At 45.1% G+C, this 9,013-nt stretch overlaps 1 pseudogene; it reads left to right on the forward strand.

Moving 5' to 3' along the window:
- LOC107104076 overlaps window positions 1-9,013 on the forward strand; it is a 95,125-nt pseudogene that overhangs the window by 3,236 nt on the left and 82,876 nt on the right.

Genomic DNA, 9,013 nt, shown 5'->3' on the forward strand with positions numbered 1-9,013 from the left:
AATAAAGTCGCAACATTATTACAATAAATTCATAATAATATGAGAATAAAGTCGCAACATTATTACAATAAATTCATAATAATATGAGAATAAAGTCGCAACATTATTACAATAAAGTTATAATAATATGAGAATAAAGTCGCAACATTATTACAATAAAGTTATAATAATATGAGAATAAAGTCGCAACATTATCAGAAAAAGTGGCAACATAAGATCAATTTTCTCCCAGTTGCTGCGACAGTTGATCGATTCTCTCCTGCTTCCTGTCGTAGATTCTTGCCGCCATGTTGGCTCTGCGGTGTCAGCCATGCTTGACCTGTGGACAGGTGTCTTTATAAACCAGTTCAAACCGGTTTCACTGATTCAGGTATCAGAGGACTGATGAGCTCCTCTAAGGAAAAGCGTCTCTGTGAGGACCAGATCTATGGCTTTATTCTTGTCACTCTAATCTAGAGATGAATTCTTGGAAAATGTTGATGTGTTGATGTTGGAGTCGGTGGGGAAAGCGAGCCGTCCAGCATAGATGGACGGACACCTGAACGCTGCTGAAAGTGTCGCCTAACGCCCCCGCTCTGCAGAACGCGGCGCTGGGACAGTGTTTCCACGCTCAGACAAACACGGGGCGTTATGTAACCCCCCCGAGACGCTGCAGCTTTTCAAACAGCCTCTCCTGTTGTTCTTCTGCGTTGCAGAAAGTGTCCAGATGGGTTCGACTGTCTGAAGACGGGAAGGAACCCAAACTACGGATACACTAGCTTCGACACCTTCGGATGGGCCTTCCTGTCGCTGTTCCGCCTGATGACCCAGGACTACTGGGAGAACCTCTACCACCACGTAAGGCTCAGGGTGTCAGGAGGAGAGGTTACCGTGGAAACACCTATCAGGACTTCATTTAGAAGCATTTCTAATATTTCACAGGAAAAATAAAGAATCAGAGACTCCTTCTTCTTTCTACATCCTTCAACCTCCACACTGTAAAGAAAAATACTTTTCTGGAACCTCTATATAAAAATTTTAAATGTTTTTTTTTATTTTTATCGATTGCTAAAAAACAAACATTTAAAAATGGCGTCACATTTATCTCAAAATACCCGCGAGCAAAATAAACAAAATAAACACGTATGCTGAACTACTTTTACGCATGAGTTATCTAGCGCCACAGAACTAAATCACACGTGAGAAACTGCAGCTTCAAGTGGAGAAAATCGCTCTCCGCGCGCGCTAGCTCCTCCCACGCGCGCTCATGATCTCACCGTGTGGATAATTTTCTAGGACAGCGGCGCCCTCGAAAGCGTCTGAATTAAAACATGTTTTGACGGTTGGGTGGAGACGGACCTCTTCAGTAGGCCTGATTTATACTTAGAAAACAGGTCGTCTGCGTGTGCGTCGCAGTAAACGCAGATATGCCCCGCCCCCTTCCGCTGACACTATGCTGCACCTCTCCCAAATGTAGATGACCGCAGACAGCAGGCCTCTGATTGGTCAAATCTACATCTGCTCTACATTATGCATACTTCCTGTTTGGTTCCTTAGAGGCTGGTTTTGTTTGTATGACCGCCATTGGGGAACCCAACTGGTGAAGATGGAGCAGCTAGCATAGCGAGGTGCGCGAGAACGCTGGGATCCTTTTTCCACCTAGATCCCCGCTCTTTTTGGCCCTCATGTCCTTCCGTTGTTGCACAAACTTTCCCCCACTTCCTCACCGCCTCGGCCGTATCTAGACCCACAGCTAGTTCCTGATTGGCCCTCTGGCGTTGTGGCGTGGAATAACAGCGCAGACCACGCTTCAGTATTGGCCAGAAATCAACAATATCTGCGACAAGCTCACTGCGACACACTGCTGGCGCTTTAGCCTCATCCTGATTGGGCCATGCAGACTAACCTGACTCCGCCTGATGGATTTGCTCCGCATATCCATCTGGAAACCTTCCGTTGAAGTAATTTTGGGAAAGGGCATAAGTACTGGTTAGCTAGATAGACAGGCCAAATAAACCAATCAGATCAACGAAGTATATGGCGTACTAACAGAGCGACGACGAAAACACAACCACAAGCCAGGCTACTCTTGCCGAAACCAGTCGGGAGAAGAGCAAAAACATCTTTTCCTCTGAGAAAAGCCTCCAGAGCAGTGTTTTGCTCTTCTTTCAGTGAAGAAATACTCTGTAATTCCCATAAAACTTGCTCGATAGCCACGCTAACGCTAGTTTCATCGGCTGAAGGCGCCATGTTCTTTAGACTGAACTGTCGCGCTTCTCTTTGCGTCACACCTCAACCCGCCTCAAAGCCAACGCTGATTGGACGTTCGTTTGGTGAACGGCTCCAAATTTTCTTCAACGGAGAGTCTCCAGACTGATTAGCGAGTGAAACCTTGAAAGCTCGCGAGATCAGGATGGTCTCACCAGGCTACATGCAGACACGATCACACAGGAAGTAGTGTCTGGAAGCCTTTCACTGAGAACTCGTCATCCATTAGTGAAGACGGCGGCTGGAGGCGGGACAGTGGTGGAGGCTTCTCCAAAGTTTGCGGTTCGTGGGGTAAGTGGTAACCGTCCGTCAAAGGCTTCCTGATGCTACTTCCCGTGTCATCGTGTCTGCAAGGCCCAATCAGGAGGAGGCTTACAGAGGAGGTTTGTCTCCACCCAACCTTTAAAAACACATTTTCCTTCGCAAGGGAAGAACATCAGTCCGAGGGACTATCCCAAGCATGCCTTTGAGGAGCATGGAGAGCGATTTTCGCGCCGTTTCTTGTGCATGCAAATGCAGTAGCAGCCATTCAAAATGGCCGTTCCCAGTCAAAAGCCATCCAAATGGCAGCAAAATCCTGTCCAACTTCCAGCCACTGGCCTTCTGGGCGTTTCTTCACTCTGACTCCACCCTTTCACTGAATTAGAGTCCGACCAGTAGATGGCGCTTCTCTTTAGATCGTAATGTCGAAAAATCATGACAAAAGAATATTTTAGATGTTTAAAAGGAATTGTTGGAGACCAAGCAAGGACCCATCAAGGAAAAAAGTGTTTTTTCAAACTTGTGTCTAAGCTAACGCCATATTGTTGCATTTCCCGTAAAATGCTGTAAAACCTCGGATGATTGCAAACCCGAAGCCTAACTTTCTGACTCCAGACGCTGCGATCAGCCGGGAAGACCTACATGGTGTTCTTCGTGGTGGTCATCTTCCTTGGTTCCTTCTACCTGATCAATCTCATCCTGGCCGTGGTTGCCATGGCGTACGAGGAGCAGAACCAGGCCACCATCGCCGAGGCGTGTCAGAAGGAGCGCGAGTTCCAACAAGCCATGGAGCGACTGAAGAAGGAGCAGCAGGTAACTGGTCCCTCAGTCCGTCCATGAAGGATTCTTTGTTCTCGTTCAAATTAATCAAACCTTCTCCTCCCAGATTGTTGCTCAGAAACCACCCGACTCTGACTCACTGACGTCGCCAGACCTCTCACCTCTTGGCCCGCCATTGGACAGCTCTGCGGAGCGGAGGCGGAGCCAAGCGTTGATGGGTGTGGCTGATGGGGAGGGAAACCTGTCAGAGGAAAAGCTGCTGCAAGTGGACTTGATGGACGGAGGAAAGGTGAGCGTTATCCTGCTCGGAGCGTCAGAGGTTCAGTCCTTCAGAACAAAATCTCCACGGTTTGCTCCGCCTCCAGGCTCTCCATCCTCTCCTCGCTCGCTCCTTCTCCACGAGGACTCGACGAAGCAGTCAGGTCTCCTCCATCTTTAACTTCCGGCTGAGGAGCCGGGGGTCGGAGGGGGAGATGGCCGACGATGAATTCAGCATTCCTGGTGACGTAGTGGAGGGCGTGGGGGGCAGGACGTACAGCGGAGGGACGTTCAGCGGAATCCTGAGCAACCCGTGGTCCAAACGGAGACTGAGCGCCTACAGCACCAACAGCAGGAACTCACAGGTGAGCTGAAACTCCGCCTCCTCCAGCAGAGATCAAACCGTTAATGCTGAGTCTGAGGATGCGAGGCTAACAGGTAGCAGCTAACACAGCCAACCTTTATGTTTCCGCTGTCCATAGCGTTCCTTGACAGCGTCGTTTCTAAGTCACCAATTTAGTGCTACTTGGTCCCAATGGAATTTCCCATTGGGAACCTACTAGCACTAAAATGCTAACTGGTTAGCAAGATGCTTCCCACAAACCGGCCACAACCAAACTTGCTGGCGCACCTTCCGCCACAACAATCCCGCCCCCTTGATAATCGACCAGTCACATGTAAAGTCGGGCACCACTCGGGAGAATTCGGAAATGGACATAAGATGTTAAACTGGACAAAGACGGAACAAGGAACAAGCATGAAATAGAAAAGACATAGATCCATGTAGAAAGGCAACTTCCTCTGCTAATGGTACCAGAGCAGAACCTCAGAGGTCCATCCTGAGACGGGTCAGGTCCAGACATCATCAGCAGATGGTTTCCAGTCATAACAGGCTCTTACTTCCTGTTTATCTCTGACAGGAAGTTGTTTAACCTCAGAATCAGACGAGGAGCAGAGGTAGAACCACAGGAGATCAAATATCTGATCCGGTGTCCGATTTCCATCTCCAGGTGTTTTATCCGACCCTGAACGTCAACGGGAAGCTGTTTGTCTCCATGGATCAGAACGGGGTTTCCCCACCGCCGCTGCAGGGGCAGCTGCCCGCCTGCACCATGGAGAAGGTCAAGGAGGAAAGTGTGAGTACGGCGTCCTGAGAGTGGAAACACTGGTGGCGCCCAGCAGTCAGATATGTGAATTATGAATCAACGCTTCGCATAACGGCCCTCTGATGTCATGGACACACACACACACACACACACACACACATACCATGAGTCAACACACCATGTGTTGACTCCTGTTGACTTCCATTTATTTTCAGTCATTTCAACCCTTTCTACGCCCTTACCCTAAAACTAACCATTACCGATGCAGACCTCACCCAGTTCACACCTTAGCCCTGAAGCTAACCGTTAGCAAGATAGCTTATGAGGACCAGAAACATGTCCTCACTGATTAAAGTCAGAATTCTGACTCTAATCTCAGATTTTTGACTTTTTTTCTCAGAATTTTGAATCTAATCTCAGATTTTTTACATTAATCTCAGAATTCAATTTTTTTTATGAGAATTTTGACTTATATGTCAGAATTTTTACTTTTTTCTCAAAATTCTGACTTTAATCAGAATTCTGTAGATCTTAATGTAGATGGGCGCCATGAAGGCAGAGATGTGCAGCACTCAGCTTCATTTAAAGATGTGAGTTATTTGGGAGAAACAGGAACACATTGGTGGAAAATGATGGAATTAGGTGATTTTTCCGTCCCTGAGGATCCCTGCTGATGATATTGATTAATGGAAGAGCAGAAGGTGATTAAAACAAGAGAGCTAGTCTCTAAAACAGACATGGCTACGGCTGGATGCTAACATGTTTGTTAGCTGGCAGAATTCTGACTTTTTTCCCATATTAAACTGAAATAATATTTAAAAATCTTTTCTTTTTTCCCCACTGGCCCTAATCCTCTTCCATAAAACTGCAAGAACCAGAATATACAATCCAATATTTTTCATCAGCAGATTTGATCATTTCTAGTTAATTTGGGTTTTTATAAACAGTTTCTCTATAGCTCATAAAAAAATGTTTTAGTGCAGCAATAATGATCAGAGCTGCTCTCTGTTCCTTTAACATAACAATCTAATCTTCCTTATTTTAACCTTTGGCGTTTAACTCTTTGATATTTATTTATTGTTAATCTGCAGAAGATTGATTGACAGCTTGCAGGTAGAGTCCGTCTCCCTAAAAAACTCCTGATTGCTTGACGATCGATTCGATTTACTGGTCGTGTTCTCCGCTGTTGGTGACATCTCACTGAAATGCTGACTTTGTGAAGAAGTGGGATGGACTAAGGGGGCGTGGTTGATGGTTGTCATGGCAGCCATGATTTATAGTTCAACAAAAAAAATAAAAAAATAGGGGAAGCCTTTATTAAAGAGTCATAGATGAATATGATCCAAGCAGCTTTCTAATCGTGGGTCAGAGATCCTCCTGTTAATGATTCCAGATGTTCCAGATGTCCGGTTGCAGCCTGAGAACCAGCCTGTTCAACCCTCAGACCGCAGCTTCTGACCGCCTGCATCAGAGATCCAGGAGAGAAAGATGGAGGCTGAAGGCGGGAGAACTTTTCTAAACCAAAGCTGAGATGTTTTTAGAGTCTGACTCCTGCAGAAGAAAGACGTCCTGCCTGGTTTAGAAAGGTTCCTCCTAACAGAGATGCGGGGAACTGCAGGGGCTGAGTAGGAGTTCTCAGCTGGTCTCAGCTTATGGTGTCATGTTGTGACATGAAGCGTTTCTGCCTCCTCTCCTTCACCGACAACACAGACCTGTCGTCCCGCTGATCCGAGTGGGAGGAGGACGGAGACGGCGCTGCCTTTAATAGCAGGAAAAAAACGTCACCATGGCGACCGGCCGCCGCCGACAGGAGTTCACCGCTGTGAGCGTGTTTCCCCGGTGCTTTCCCAGACAGGACGGGGGCGCCGTTGCCGGCGGCGACCTTCATGAAGCGTTATGTAATCACACCTGAGCAGGAGGGGGCGGAGTTACCTCCTCAGAGTCAGCAGGTTTATGCAGATTGATCCATAACTTCTGGATTAAAGTGCAGAAACAGAAAAGTTTGGGCCGTTTTTCTCATCCAGCTGAGCTGCACTAAAGATGGCCGCCTGTCAGAACCTGCTGCCATGGCTGCTCGCTCATCGCATTCAGATTATCAGCCAGTAAATCCTAATCCTGAAGCAATTCCTTTCATTTCAATGGAATTAATTAATATATTTATGTGTAATCTGAAAATAATTTCAGTAGTTTTTCATGTACTGTAAAAATAAACAAATAAAAATAAAATAATCTCATATCCTGTCAGCTGGGTTGTAGAATCCTCTCCCTGTATATATTCACACTGCAAAAATGATCTAGAAATAAGTAAACATTTCTTAAATTTAGTGTATTTACCCTTGATTTGAATAGATAAATTCGATCATATGCCAATGGAGCATTTTTACCCTTAAAATAAGATAATTAGATGAAATGCACTTGAAATAAGAAGATGCAGTTGTGTTTTCTTATTTTAAATCTAAATTGTATTGTTCCATTGGCAAAATGCCTCTTTAATCTCCTCAATTTAAGAAGAAATACACTTATTTTAAGAAAAAATTACTTATCTAGATTTTGATTTTTCATTTTTTAATAAGATCCTCGTCAAACAGACATGCAAGGTTGGTTTTTAAACCTAATGGGTCTAACGAACTTAGGGAACGATTTTTTTTTTTATGCACAAACTACGACAAAAAACTGACTAAATTGCGAAAACGGCGTGATTGGCTGTGAGGAGAGACAGAGGAAACTATGTGATGCGTCTTACTGAGGGAATGCTGGCCTGACGCCGTATGCTGAGCTGACAAAACACCGAGCGGAGCAAATAGTCGTCCCATGTGGAGTGCTTTCTTGTGATATAAGGGAATTGAAAATGTCAGAAATGGCTTTGAGTTCCAGGTTTTATTATGGGGCTAAAATTGTTGCTTAATTATTTACAAATGTGTGAGGAGAGTTGTGTTTCTGTACAACAATCTGCAAATGTTCAAAAGTACTTGTGTGTGTGTAATCTGGTATTTTGGCTTCAGCACCCAGAAATGCAGACACATCATTGGTTATAAGTCCAGCGGGTTCTCGGTTGGCTCTCGTGATGTTTGCTACACTTCTGCTGTTTGAGATGCAAAATGCGTAAAAGGATTTGTATCTGTAATATCTGGATTTGCTGCCCTGGGCGCAGACTTACAGGCTCGCAGGCTGCCTCTTCTTCTTCCTTTTTTTCCCCGCTGCGGGAGTTGACTTGACAAGGAAAGATGGCTGCTAATAGTGAGATGGTTCGAATGTTTGCAACTACAAATAATAATCCCAAAAAATAATAATCCCAAAAAATAATAATCCAAAGAAAAGAAAAAAAAAGGAATTTTTTATTTTTTTTTTTTACTGAAGTCGCTTACCCATGGACTATTTGTAGCAACAAACGTTCGAACCATCTCGCTGTTAGCAGCCATCTTTCCTTTCCTAAACAAACGGGTCCGAACCTGTCAGTTTCTATCTGCATGTTTTCTAAACATAAACCAGGCTTAGTTGGGCTGCTGGATAAAACCTGGAACTAAACGCTATTTCTGACATTTTGGATTGAAAAATCATCCAGTGGTTTGATTTTAACTTTTCTAGGAACAACTTTGACCTGGATGACTTAAAATCTTCACCAGCTTGCAGTAGAATCCTCTAACGATGGACTCTTGGCATGCAAGCTTTTAAAACCTGAAAGCCTGGAGGTGAAACATTTACTAGCTTGGGGTTAGTTTAAAGGAAAATCGAAAAAAATCACAAATTTTGGTAAAAAATATTGGCAATTTAGATTTTTTGGGGAAATTGTTTATCCCCTATTTATCTATAGAGATTTAAAAAAAAACTTCCAGGAGCTTAGAATCCAGTCGGATGCTTCGTTGATCATAAGGTCACTGAAGCCCTGCAGGTAAATGAATGTAACATGTTGTCCGTCTACCTATGTCCTCCTGTCTGTGTCTCAGGTCCCCACGTCCACCACAGAGCTCAGCACCATGCTGCTCCCCCGCCCTTCATCCACGCAGGGCTCCGAGCGCAGGGGGAGGGCCATGAGTGCCGCCAGCTACCTGACCGACGTCATGGAGGGTGAGAACTTTAAATGTCTGACTGCAGAAAGACCGATTTATGGAACATTAATGAGAAAAGATTTAAATAAGCTGAGAAAGAACATTCAGCAGGTTAGAGATGTGAAGCAAAACTGAGAAACCATGAGAAGGTTTGGAGGAATCTAAGCACGCCAAGCATCAGGCACGGTGGTGGAGGGGTGAGGATGTGGGCTTCTTTTACTGCTTTAGATCCTGAGGAACTAAATCCTGGACCAGAGAGGATCATCAGCTGAGATGGACCTGCAGAGAAACTGATGGACTGACAGAAGAGGCGAT

The sequence above is a fragment of the Cyprinodon variegatus genome, unplaced genomic scaffold (genome assembly GCF_000732505.1).
Source record: "Cyprinodon variegatus isolate N-32 unplaced genomic scaffold, C_variegatus-1.0 Scaffold1607, whole genome shotgun sequence".
NCBI classification, from domain to species: domain Eukaryota; kingdom Metazoa; phylum Chordata; class Actinopteri; order Cyprinodontiformes; family Cyprinodontidae; genus Cyprinodon; species Cyprinodon variegatus.